Raw genomic sequence first — 14,714 nt, forward strand, 5'->3', positions numbered from 1 at the left:
AGACAAGAACAAACACATGAGATGTTTTTCAGTGTTTATAACGTGTGCTCTTTTCCAACCTACTGAAAAAGCAAAAGTAATGGCATGACATCCCTGACAATCTTCCTGAGATAAAAGTGAGAGGTGAGTTATTTTGAGACCAGGAAGCTGTGATTAGATCATGCACAGGGAGAGAAATGTGTTTTTGTTGCTCCTTCCTATCATGAACTTGGGTGGGAGGATGGGAAGCTTCAACTTCTGCTGGAAATTAAAAAACGAAACATTTCAAGGAAAACAGAGGCTTAAGAAATTAGAGTAATATCAGATCCTTATTTTCTGTTACCAACAGAAAATGGAATTTATTCACAGAAACTTGCCGGACAACTGTAACTCCCAACTTTGACTTTTTAATTCATTGCCTTTAAAATATACCCACTGATTAATTTGTAACTTGCAAACTAGACTGGAGTTTCTCTTCATCTTTGGTGGTAAATTCCCATAGAACATGAGGGAGTTTGGCTAATATAAGTATCAAGAATTTGTGCCCAAATTTGGACGTTCCGGTGTGTCATGTTTCAATATCTCAGACTTCGCCTCTGTCTCTTGTGCTATTTAGTAAGTAATCATTAATTACACGTGTCTTTCAAGACAGGGAAATGTAGATGTATAGCCTGATCGTTTTTAAGTTCATTTTGTTGTTTAGTGGCTCAGCTGTGTCTGACTCCTTTGCAACCCCATGGACTGTAGCCTGCTAGGTTCCTCTGTCCATGGGATTTCCCAGGCAAGAATCCTGGAGTGGGTTACCATTACCTTCTCCACTGTAAGTAAACATGCTATTATTATTTGGTTACTTTGTATCTCAAATTAAGCAGTAGTATCTGGGAATGGCTATAAGAGCATGATAGCTTAAAAATTCAAGAGTTGTAAGAGCATTGCAAGTAAAAAAAAAAAGTTAAATGTAGATACTTAGGCATTTATACAATTTGAAAAGTGATAGCGAGTTCAACTATATGCCCTGATAGTAGAATAAAAGGTGAGATAAATAAATTTTATTTCTTTAAGGAATTTATTAAGAACATATTTTATCCTCAATGTGAAATCCTGCCACACAAATATTACAAGTAAAAAAAAAAGGATGTTTAAAGAATTTTAATGCAAATTATTGAGTGTAAGTTATTACATAAATACAGTTTCTAAAAAATCCCTATATAGGTTATATTTTTAATGTATCATATGGCCTTTTTCATACTAAATTAAATATCAGAAATGTGGATAATTTGGGTCGTTTAGTTTTGCCAAAGGAATACCTGTGTATACAAACAGGTGGCCAAATATGCCTGTATATGTCAGCTTACTTTAAATTACATTTGTTTAAGTGAGTTTTAGATTTGTAAAGAATTCTTTTTTCCTAACTGTCAATTTTCAATTAAATAACAAATGTAATAGTTTATAAGAAGTCTTATTGAAAAATGATACCTCTATAGGAAAGGATAGCATTAGTCCATCTGACACTAAATATTTAGTGGAAACACAGACCAAAAATCATGGCATTTTTTGCCCACAAAGTGCTGAGTATACAGGAGACAAAATAATATTGAAATGAAAACATTTTCAATTGGACTACTTTAATTTTATGTAAGGGTGCAAAGTCTATTTATGATGACTAAATTATTAGATAGTAATATTCCTTATGATGGAAACAGTGGAAAACTTAACACTTCAAAGGAGAATTTTCAGGATAGCTTAAAGTGAGCTGACATAACCCAGGCTGCTTAGTTTTCCACAAGGGTCATCTGAGTGTCCCACTTCCCTGCTGGCTCAGATGGTGGAGAATCTGTCTGCAATGTGCTAGACCCGGGTTCCATTCCTGGGTCGGGAAGATCCCCTGGAGGAGGGCATGGCAACCGACCTCAGTATTCTTGCCCGGGGAATCCCGTGGACAGAGGAGCCTGGAGGGCTACAGGGCGTAGTGTCACAAGGAGTCGGACAGGACTGGTCACGAGGCACACAACCCGAGTGTTCACGCAGAACGCACATCCTGCATTTTTAACACAGAGTTCCCCTCCTGCAGTGAGTTGAGGTCCAAAAAGCCATAGAAAGTACGTTTTTAATGTTAGATCACCGGGTGATGAATAACCGCTCTCACTGTTATGCACCCATTTCCTCCCTGTGTTACCTTCATCTCAATGACCCCTATCTTTCAGCTTAATGGAGCACTTACAGATTTCCTGGAAAAAATTAAATTGACCAGACTGAAACCTCCTTGGAAGTAGAAAGTGAAGTTGCTCAGTCGTGTCCGACTCTTTGCGACTCCATGGACTGTAGCCCACCAGGCTCCTCCATCCGTGGGATTCTCCAGGCAAGAGTACTGGAGTGGGTTGCCATTTCCTTCTCCAGGGGATCTTCCCAACCCAGGGATCGAACTTGGGTCTCCCACATTGTAGGCAGATGCTTTGTTGCTAATAAATACTTATAATGACAACAGAAATATACTTAAAATTTAGTGTATTGTGAATTATTATTAGGTTTCTGAACAGAGCTTGGTTTGTTGAAAGTAGTTTGTATGTATATTCACCAGAGATACTGTCCTATGATTTTTCTTTTTGTTGTTGTTGCAATATCTTTACCTGGTTTGGTATCAGGGTAATGATGGCTTCATAGAAGGAATTTGGGAGTGTTTCCTCCTTTTCAGTTTTTTTGAACACTTTGGGAAGGATAGGTGTTCTTTATGTATTTGGTAGAATTTCCTTGTGAAGCTGTCTGGTCCTGGACTTTTGTTTGCTTGGGATTTTTTTTATTACAAATTCAATCTCACTGCTAGTGATTGGTCTGTTCTGCTGTCTTATTTCTTCCTGATTCAGGAAGGTTGTATGTTTCTAGAGGTTACATAAAATAAACTGTGTAGTATGAAAACTTGAGCTGAAATTCTGCATCCCCCTTTGGAGCACAGAGGAGCATCTGTGTCAGGGGAATAGCCTTAGGTAGCCCTTCGTGATGATTATAATTGAAACAGTGAATTTTTCAAAAGACCACAAATTGAGCTATCAATAAAATTTACCTAAAAATCATGTTCCTTAAACCTACCTCTTTTTTGCCTTCACATCATAGGGCATTACTCTTAAATGTCTTTAATAAAAATAAATGGCCAGGCCAGCACAGTGTGGGCTGCAGGCAGTGGTCTCGTCACCATGAAGGTCACTTGATTCACACAGTTCAGGTCAGTCACTCAGTCGTGTCTCACTCTTTGCGACCCCTTGAGCTGCAGCACGCCAGGCCTCCCTGTCCATCACCAACTCCCAGAGCCTACCCAAACTCATGTCCGTTGAGTCGGTGATGCCATCCGACCATCTCATCCTCTGTCGTCCCCTTCTCCTCCTGCCCTCAATCTTTCCTAGCATCAGGCTTCTTTCCAATGAGTCAGCTGTTTGCATCAGGTGGTCAAAGTATTGGAGTTTCAGCTTCAACATCAGTCCTCCCAATGAACACCCGGGACTGATCTCCTTTAGGATGGAATGGTTGGATCTCCTTGTAGTCCAAGGGACTCTCAAGAGTCTTCTCCAACACCACAGTTCAAAAGCATCAATTCTTCGGCACTCAGTTTTCTTTCTAGTCCAACTCTCATATCCATACATGACCACTGGAAAAACCATAGCCTTGACCAGACAGACCTTTGTTGGCAAAGTAATGTCTCTGCTCTTTAATATGCTGTCTATGTTGGTCATAACTTTCCTTCTAAGGAGCAAGCATCTTGTGATTCACACAAGGGTTTCCCAAAGGACTGTTCCTAGAATTAGAATTTTAAGAAACCAAACTTTTAAACAGTTGAATAAACTGCTTGATGATAGATAAAGTAGAAATGATATTTATGATAGCAGTAGGTTTGTTGTCTAAAGTTTTGGATCCTGATACATATTTTACAAAAAAAAAAAAAGGGAACAAAATAGATGGTTAGAGAAAACTTTGTCTTGTGTTGTCTTCATGCAGAGATAATTCAAAACTACTTCTTCAGATTTGGGCAGAAATGTTCATGTGTGATTAAAGACCAAGGATGTTTCCTGATAATAAAATGCTTGGACAGCTTCATTTTTGGTCTGAAACATATTTTAGACACATATTTTCATTTCACATTTTTGTTAATTTTGGTTCTATTAGTGGTAGTGAAAGTCATGTCCAACTCTTTGCAACCCCATGGACTGTATAATCCCTGGAATTCTCCAGGCCAGAATGCTGGAATGGGTAGCCTTTCCCTCTCCAGGGGATCTTTCCAACCCAAGAAAATAGCACCTTAACATATCATCACTCTGCTGTGGCAGTGTTGATTTAGATGCAGACATTTCTTCATCTCTTTTCTTTACCAGGGGATGAAGTAGGATGCTAAATGACCAGCAGGCTTCTAGAAAGGAAATAATGTATGAAGATCAAGTATTTGTATGAATTTTTACAGATACTAATAATTAGTGGGAAAATATCTCAAACTCATATTTATAGTATGAGTCTCTTATATAAAGAGAATCTTATGGTTCCTTCTGACAACTTTCCTGAATTACGTGGCTGAATTTGACATAGTACCGTTTTAACTCTCTCTGCGGGAAGGCTCGCGCCTCTTATCTCTTGACCAAAATTTCTCTAAAGGGAAAGAAAGCAGTAGATTCCTTGATTATAGAGCTGACTTGACAAGTATCTGCCAAAGAACGGCACATATTATATGACTACATTTCACTCTCATCATTAATAATTCCATAAGTGCTTTGTTGTCATGGGTATTAAAGCATGGAAGGATAAGGAAATGCTAAGGGGGAAAATAACCAAAAAGAAAGATTGGGAGTGCTGATAGACTGAAAAGACTTATCAGTGTTCAACACTGAGAATATTGTTCAATCTTTTGAACATTCAAACAAGGTTCAATCTTTTCAAATGCTTTCTTCATCATCCATCCACATTTGTGTACACACACACACACGCACACATGCACACACACACACCTGGAATGACATTCACCTGATATTTATAAAGATTATCTCCCAATGACAGAATTTGGGTTTTAATTTGTTTGATGAGTCTCAGCACTTTAGAATACTTTTATGATTTTAATAGTGCAGAAAACTGTGGTATAAGAAACACATATTTCTCTAAAATGGTATGATTTTATTAATCTTAACATTTTCATTTAAAAGAAGTTTGTTACTCATTGTGTGCTAATTTTCATGGGACTGTTCTCTAAAAGTTTTCATAAAAGCTAACACAAAATTCATGGACAAGCACAGAACATACCAAACAGGATAAAGATGATAGTTTTAGAAATCTGTGGACCTTTCAATGTGCTTGACTTTCAGTGAAATAAACACACTTCTATACCTTTGGTTAGTAGAAATCTTGCATATCTAACTAAATGTAGTCTTAACATCTTTAAGATATAATTAACATGTGAAAGTGAAGTTTCTCAGTCATGTCCAACTCTTTGCAACCCCATGGATTATAGCCTACCAGGCTCCTCCATCCATGGGATTTTCCAGGCATGAATTCTAGATTGGGTTGCCATTTCCTTCTCCAGGGGATCGTCCCAACCCAGAGATCAAACTCGGGTCTCTCACATTGCAGGCAGATGCTTTACCCTCTAAGCCACCAGGGAAGTCCAAATTGACAAGTAGTGAACTCATATTTAGATTGTAAAACTTAAACTTGTTGTCATATGTATACACTGATAAGACCATTACCACAATCTGCTAAATGAATCTATATGTCATTCCCCCAAATGTCATGCTCCTTCCCCCAAACACCCACCTCTATCCCAGGCAACTGCTCATCTGCTTTATTTCTCCATAGATTAGCTTGACATTCTAGAATTCTATAGAAATGGAATAACATATACTTCAATTTGCCTGACTTATTTCACTTACCAATATTTAGCATAGATTAGCAGCATCTTTTTTAAAGCAGGCCTTTAGACTAATGGTAACCTTATATTCCCAATTGCATATTACTTTTGCGTGTGATGGATTTTTGTGGTGGGCAGAAAAATGTCATGAAATGTTATTCTCTTGGACAGAACAAAGTATTGAAATAAAACAGTTTCATAGCTACCTTACAGGCTATAATTACATTAAGAAAAAATATCAACTCTACTAGTTGGTGAAAGATTGGTTTGCCTTAAAGCAATGACTTTTTTTTTTCTTTAAAGCTCTAAGGTATTTCAGAAAAAGGTATGTTATTGGAAGGCCAACATATATAAATATATTTGGGCTTACTTGACAATTAAACCCACAAATATATAAATGATAATTAAAGGTTCTTCCTATAATCCATAATTTCTGTATAGTTATAATCCTAAATTGAGGCTTCCCGGGTGGCTTAGACTGTAAAGAATCTGCCTGCAATGCAGGAGACCCAGGTTTGATGTCTGATTGAGAAGGTCCCCTGGGGAAGGGAATGGCTACTGCTCTAGTATCAGTGTATCAGTTCTTGTCTTTGTCCTGCTACCTGGCATTTTCTCCTGCCTTGTCCCAGCAGCATCCCAAATGGATTCTCTGCATCTGCATTCATCCTCCACGCTCTGTTCCCAGACAGACGGGTCCTTCTGAAATATGTTGTTAGGTCATGTTGCTGCTCAGCTCAAAACTCTGCCACAAGAGCTCTTCATTGTTCTCTGGATAAAAGTCACATTTTGTCACTACCCTTACTTTCACCTATGTCAGTTTTGGCAATAAGATAGCCAGGTTTGACAGAATCATTTTATCCAGAGATGTATGGATCTTAAACAGGGTTGAAGAGCTAGTATCATTTTCACCAAATGAGATTTATTACTTTGTACTTTTCAGGTGCATTGAAACAAAGCAGAAACATAATTTTACAACTTTCAGAGAATTCCCTTAGCTTGCCCATAGATCAGCAGAAAAGTTCATTATGCAAATCAATTCACTTTTGATTCATATTAAGTGTTTTCCCCATTTGCAGAATGTTGGAAGCTAGTTTTAAAGCCATGAATGGTGACCTGGTTTTAAGAACATTCCCCAGGAAAATGTTGCATTTTCAATGATTTATTAACAGAATACAAGAAAGAAATCAGTGTCCTTTAGAATTAATGTGGCCTCTACTATGCTTCTCTCTTGTAAGGCATTTGGGGATTGGTAGATGCATGTTCATCAGGTTAGCACAATTACTTGGAGGTAAAAAATGAAGCACTGAAATGGAAAAATCAAAGTAAGATAGAAAACCTTAATAGAAAATGCCATGCAACTTTAAGGTTGTTTATTTCTTGTGTGTTGTCAAGGTGTAAAGAAAAACACCAGTTTATGAGTGAAAAGCAAACACAATCTCCTTCCCTAATTTCCATTTATTTACCTCTCAGATGAGATCGGGTGCATTCAGAGTGGTATGCTATTGTTCAATTGCTCAGTAGTGTCTGACTCTTTGTGACCCCATGGGCTGTAATACACCAGGCTTCCCTGTCCTTCACCATCTCCTGGAGTTTGCTCAAATTCATGTCCATTGAATCAGTGATGCCATCCGACCATCTCACCCCCTTCTCGTCCTGCCTTCAATCTTTCCTAGCACCAGGGTCTTTTCCAATGAGGAGGCTCTTTGAATCAGGTGGCCAAAGGATTGGAGCTTCAGCTTCAGCGTTAGTCCTTCCAGTGATTGGAAAATCCTTCCAAAGGGTTGATTTCCTTCAGGGTGGTATGGCCATAGATTATTTATTTACCTCTTAGCACACATGCTCTCACACACACACATGTGCTCACACTTATGTGTAAGACCATGCAGACTGAAACTGGAAGGAACACAGTTTTCTTCAAGAAGTTTAACTTCACGAGTCAGTTGAAGGACTGATACATAGAAGTGTTTGTGTGTGCGCGTGTGCACACATACACACACACACACACACACAGAGCTTAATTTTGTCTTTTTACTTTTGACTTTTCAAAATTCCTCATTCCAGTAATTCGCATGATTGAACTAGAACAAAAAAAAATGCACACAAGAAACACTCAAATGTAAAGATTTACTGTGGTCTCTAATACAATGAAGAGAGAGGTGACTTCTAAAGTTGGTAATTGGAGAAAGAGTGAAAGAGCACGGAGCTCCAGTCTACGTGAAGCTGCAAATCCACACAATGCTTACAGTTTGCACGGGTCATTTACTTTCTCTGGGTCTTTGTTTTCATACTGACACACCTTAAATGATGGGGGACAAATGGTCTCTAAAGTCCAGTTCGGCTAGGATACCCTCATGTCCCTGGTTATGCTGAAAAATGGCCTAAAACCTCAGCCAGTGGTCTGCGCGAAAAGTTCCCCAAATTCCTTGACTCCTCTTACTTCCTTGTGATCTTGCTGATCAGAGTAAGCATCTCAGTGATGCTGCCTGAAGATATCCATGCCTTCTTTTGTTAAATGCTTTTCTTAAAAATTGGCATATACTTGCCTTATAATGTTGTGTTAGTTTCCGCTGTCCCCCAAAGTAAATCAGCCGTATGTACACGTATATCCCCTCTCCTTGAGCCTCCTCCCCTCAGTTCCAACCCAGCTCATCACAAGGCATTGAACTGAGCCCCCTGTACTGTGCAGATGGTTCCCATTAGCTATCAGCTTTGCACATGGTAGGGTATATATGTCAGCCCTAATCTCCCAATTCATCCCACATCCCCCTTCCCACCCCACATCTGTTCTCCATGTCTGTGTCTCTAATCCCACGCTACAAATAGATTCATCTGTACCACTTTTTTTAGATTCCACATACATGAGTTAATGTAGGATATTTATTTTTCTGCTTCTGACTGACTTCACTTTGTATAACAAATTCTAGTTCCATCACATCTGTACTGATGACATATATATATGTTATGCATCTTCTTTATCCAGGCACCTGTTAATGGACATTTAGGTTGCTTTCATGTCCTGGCTATTGTAAATATTGCTGCAGTGAACACTGGGATACATGTATCTTTTTCCTTCTGGTTTTTTTCAGGGTATATGCCTAGTAGTGGGATTGCTGGGTCAAATAGTAGTCTTAGTTTTTCGAGGAACCTCCATACTCTTCTCCGTAGTGGCTGTATCAGTTTAGATTCCCACCAACAGTATAAGAGGGTTCCCTTTTTTCCACACCCTCTCCATCATTTATTGTTTGTAGATCTTTTTGATGATGGCCATTCTGAGTGGTGTGAGATAATACCTCACGGTCATTTTGATTTGCCTTTCTCTAATAATCAATGATGTTGAGCATCTTTTCATGTGCCTCTTGGCCATCTGTATGTCTTCTTTGGAGAAATGTCTAGGTCTTCTGCCCATTTCTTTTTTCTTTTTTAAATTTATTTTTTAATTGGGGGAAATTGCAGTGTTGTGTTGATTTCTGCTGTGCCCTTGTTTTATTGGCTTGTTTGTTTTGATATTGGGCTGTATGAGCTGTTTATATACTTTGGAGATTAATTCTTTGTCACTTGCTTCATTTGCAAATGTTTTCTTCCATTCTGAGGGTTGCTTTTCATCTTGTTTATGGTTTCCTTTGCTGAGCTGAAGCTTTTAAGTTTAATTAGTCCCATTTGTTTATTTTTCTTTTTATTTTTCATTACTTTGAAAAAGATCTTGCTGTGGTTTATGTCAAAGAGTGCTTTTCCTATGTTTTCATCTAAGAGTACTGTAGTGTCCAGACTTATATTTAGGTCTTTAATCTATTTTGAGTTTATTTTTGTGTATGGTGTTAGTGTTCTAATTTCATTATTTTGCATATAGCAGTCCAGTTTTCCCAGCACAACTGATTCAAGAAACTGTTTTCCATTGTATATTCTTGCCTCCTTTGTTATAGATTAGGTGACCATAGGTGCTATCTCTGAACTTCCTATCCAATTCCATTGATCTGTATTTCTGTCCATACTGTCTTGATAACTGTAGCATTCTAGTATAGCCTGAAGTCAGGGATCCTGATTTGTCCAGCTCTATTTTTTCTTACTCAAGATTGCTTTGGCTATTCGGAGTTTTCTATGTTTCCATACAAATTGTAAAAAATGTTTGTTCTGATGTGAAAAATGCCATTGGTAGTTTGATAGGGATTGCATTAAATCTATAGATCACTTTGGGTGGTATAGTCATTTTCACAATATTGATTCTTCTAGGCCAGGAACGTGGTATGTATTTCTATCTGTGTCGTCTTTGATTCCTTTCATTAGTGTTTTATAATTTTTAGAATACAGGTCTTTTGCCTCTGTAGGTAGGTTTATTACTAGATATTTGATTCCTTCTGTTGCAATGGTAAATGTGATGGTTTCCTTAATTTCTCTTTCTGATCTTTTGTTCTTGTATAGAAATGCCAGAGATTTTTGTGTTTTAATTTTGTATCCTGCAACTTTACCAAATTCATTGAGCTGTAGTAGTTTTCTTATAGCATCTTTAGGATTTTCTGTGGCTGGTAGCTTGTCACCTGCAAACACTGACAGTTTTATGTCTTCTTTAGTCTTGTTATTCTGATTGCTATGGCTAAGACTTCTAAAACTATGTTGAATAATAGTGGCAAGAGTGTACATCCTTGTTTATTTCCTTACCATATAGGAAATGCTTTCAGTTTTTTTGAGAATGTTGTTAGTTTTGGGTTTGTCACATGGCCTTTATTATGTTGAGGTATGTTCCCTTTATGCCTACTTTCTGAAAAGTTCTTTTTTAAATCCTAAATAAGTATTGAATTTTATCAAAAGCTTTTTCTGCATCTGCAGAGATGATTATATGCTTTTTATTCTTTAACTTGTTAATATAGTTTGTCACATTGCTTTGCATATGTTGAAGAGTTTTTGCATACCTGGGACAAATCCCACTTGATCATGGTATATCATAATTTTAATATGTTATTGGTTTCTGTTTGCTAGAATTTTGTTGAGGATTTTTGCATCTGTGTTCATTAGTGATTATTTTCTGTAATTTCTTTTTCTGTGATACCTTTGTCTGGTTTTGGTATCAGGGTGATGGTGGCCTTGTAGAATGAGTTTAGGAATGTTCCTCCTTCTGTAAATTTTTAGAAGAGTTTGAGAAGGGTAGGTGTTAGCTCTTCTCAAAATGTTTGATGGAATTTGCCTGTGAAGCCATCTGGTCCTGCACTTTTGTTTGTTGGAAGATTTTTTAATCACAGTTTCAAATTCATTACTTGTGATTTGTTTGTTTATATTTTTATTTCCTTGTTCAGTCTTGGAAGGTTGTACCTTTCTAAGAATTTGTCAATTTCTTTTAGGTTGTCCATTTTATTGGCATATAATCACTTGTAGTAGCCTCCTATGATCCGTTGTGCAGTGTCAGTTGTGATTTCTCCTTTTTCACTTCTAATTTTATTGATTTTAATCCTCTCCCTTTTCTTCTTATTGAGTCTGGCTAAAGGTTTATCAGTTATGCGTATCTTCTCTCAAAGAATCAACTTTTACCTTTATTGATGTCTGCTATTGTTTCCTTCATTTATATTTCATTTATTTCTTCTGTGACTTTTATGGTTTTTTTCTGCTAACTTTGGGGTTTTGTTTTATGTTCTTTCTCTAGTTGCTGTAGGTGTAAGTTTAGGTTGTTTATTTGAGACATTTACTGTTTCTTGAGGTGAGATTGTGTTGCTATAAACTTGCTTTTTTGAACTGCTTTCGCTGTATCCCATAGGTATTGGGTTGTTGTCTTTTCATTATGTTTTCATGTATTTTTTGTTTCCTCTTTTATTTCTTCAGTGATCTCTGAAGAATAAAATTAGCTTTTATTTAGTAGTGTATTGCTTAGCCTCCATGTGTTTGTGTTTTTTATATTTTTCCTATGATTGATTTCTAATTGCATAGTGTTGCTGTTGGAACAGATGCTTGATATGATTTCAATTTTCTTAAATTTACCAAGGCTTGATTTGTGATCCTAGATGTGGTCTATCCTAGAGAATGTTCCATGTGCACTTGAGAAGAAAATATGTTCTGCCACTTTCAGAAATGTCCTTTAAGTATCAATTGAGTCTATCTGGTCTGTTGTGTTTCCCTATTTATTTTCTGACTGGATGACCTGTCCAGTGGTGTGATGGGGTGTTAAAGTCCCTCACTATTATTGTGTTACTGTCCATTTACCCTGGTTTGGCTGCTAGCATTTGCCTTATGTACTGAGGTGCTCCTCTGTTGGGTACATAGGTATTTACAATTGTTATGTCTTCTTCTAGGATTGATCCCTTGATTGTTATATAGTGCCCTTTCTTGTCTTTTGTAAGTCTTTATTTTAAAGCCTATTTTGTCTGATTTGAGTATTGCTATTCCAGCTTTCTTTTGATATTTGCATGAAATATCTTTTTTCCATTCCCTCACTTTCTGTATGTGTCCCTAGGTATGAACTCCCTATGTCTTATAGACAGCATGTATACAAGTCTTGTTTTTGTATCCATGATTTTGTGTGTCAATTCCATTTTGGTTGGAACATTTAATCTGTTTATATTCATTGTTATTATTGATATGCATGTTCCTATTACCATTTTTAAATTGTTTTGGGTCTTTTTCTTCTCTTGTGTTTCTCATCTAGAGAAGTTCATTTAGTATTTGTTATAGACACTATGTGATGGTGTTGTATTCTCTTGGCTTTTGCTTGTCCATAAAGCTTTTGATTTTTCCGAATCTGAATGAGGTCTTTGTTGGGTAGAGTAATTTTGGTTGTAGATGTTTCTGTTTCATCACTTTAATCCCACCACTCCTTTCTGGCCTGCAGAGTTTCTGCTGAAAAATCAGCTGATTACCTTATGGGGATTCCCTTGTATGTTTTTGCTTTTCCTTTGCTGCTTTACATACTTTTTTCCTTGAATTTAATTTTTTAAAGTTTGATTAATACGCATCTTCGCATATTTCTCCTTGGTCTTATCCTGTTTGGGACTCTCCGTGCCTCCTGTACTTGGGTGGCTGTTTCCTTTCCCATATTAGGGGAGTTTTCAACTACAATATCTTCAAATACTTTCTCAGACCCTTTCTCTTTCACTTCTTCTTCTGGGACCCCTGTATTTCTCTTTATTGCTTTCAAAAACTGCTCATTATTATGGGACATGAGGACTTGGAGTTGATAGAATTCTATTATTCTAATCTCTGAGTTAGAATAATAATATTCTAATGTCTGGGCAGGGCTATTTTCTTACATAAATCTTCATACTTGAATATATAATTGTCAGACAATCCACATTCCATATTGTGTCAGTGTCACTGGTTGAAAACATTCTTACTGACTCACTTTCTTTAAGGGACCTATAAAGTGTGAGATTCAAAGAAGTATAAAAATGTAAGGAAAAAAAAGTCAAAAAAGACCCTCAACAAAGAATGTACAGTTTGGCTAAATTTTAGAACCCAGGGTATCTGCAGGAATCACAAAGGCATAAGAACCACTTTTTTGTTTAATTAAAATGAAGGAGTATTTAAGAGTTGACACCTCCTTAGAGGTGGTAGGTGCTGCAGGCATGCTGTAGTTTTATTAATAGTTGTACTGTGTTGCATATGTAAATTGACTTAGTCTGAGTCCATATGTATAATGAAGACTTATAAAAAGTTATATCAAGTTCTCAAAATCTTGGCTTATACTCTTACTCTGAATATAGATGGCTGTCTCCATTGAGAAATCATTAGATCTAAAATTGATTCAAGAAGTGGCATCTTTCTTTGTTTTTGCTTTTGTGTGGTTGTCACTTCTTAACGATCATATATATTTTTTAAAAAATTAGAAATCGACAGCCGTCAGATTGGGAGAAAATAATAGCAAATGAAGAAACAGACAAAGGACTAATCTCAAAAATATACAAGCAACTCCTGCAGCTCAATTCCAGAAAAATAAATGACCCAATCAAAAAATGGGCCAGAGAACTAAACAGACATTTCTCCAAAGAAGACATACAGATGGCTAACAAACACATGAAAAGGTGCTCAACATCACTCATAATTAGAGAAATGCAAATCAAAACCACAATGAGGTACCATTACACACCAGTCAGGATGGCTGCTATCCAAAAGTCTACAAGCAATAAATGCTGGAGAGGGTGTGGAGAAAAGGGAACCCTCTTACACTGTTGGTGGGAATGCAAACTAGTACAGCCACTATGGAGAACAGTGTGGAGATTTCTTAAAAAACTGGAAATAGAACTGCCATATGACCCAGCAATCCCACTCCTGGGCATACACACCGAGGAAACCAGATCTGAAAGAGACACGTGCACCCCAATGTTCATCGCAGCACTGTTTATAATAGCCAGGACATGGAAGCAACCTAGATGCCCATCTGCAGACGAATGGATAAGGAAGCTGTGGTACATATACACCATGGAATATTACTCATCCATTGAAAAGAATTCATTTGAATCAGTTCTAATGAGATGGATGAAACTGGAGCCCATTATACAGAGTGAAGTAAGCCAGAAAGATAAAGAACATTACAGCATACTAACACATATATATGGAATTTAGAAAGATGGTAACGATAACCCTATATGCAAAACAGAAAAAGAGACACAGAAATACAGAACAGACTTTTGAACTCTGTGGGAGAATGTGAGGGTGGGATGTTTCAAAAGAACAGCATGTATACTATCTATGGTGAAACAGATCACCAGCCCAGGTGGGATGCATGAGACAAGTGCTCGGGCCTGGTACACTGGGAAGACCCAGAGGAATCGGGTGGAGAGGGAGGTGGGAGGGGGGATCGGGATGGGGAATAAGTGTAAATCTATGGCTGATTCATATCAATGTATGACAAAACCCACTGAAATGTTGTGAAGTAATTAGCCTC

This window comes from Cervus canadensis, chromosome 23 (assembly GCF_019320065.1).
Source record: "Cervus canadensis isolate Bull #8, Minnesota chromosome 23, ASM1932006v1, whole genome shotgun sequence".
Taxonomy (NCBI): domain Eukaryota; kingdom Metazoa; phylum Chordata; class Mammalia; order Artiodactyla; family Cervidae; genus Cervus; species Cervus canadensis.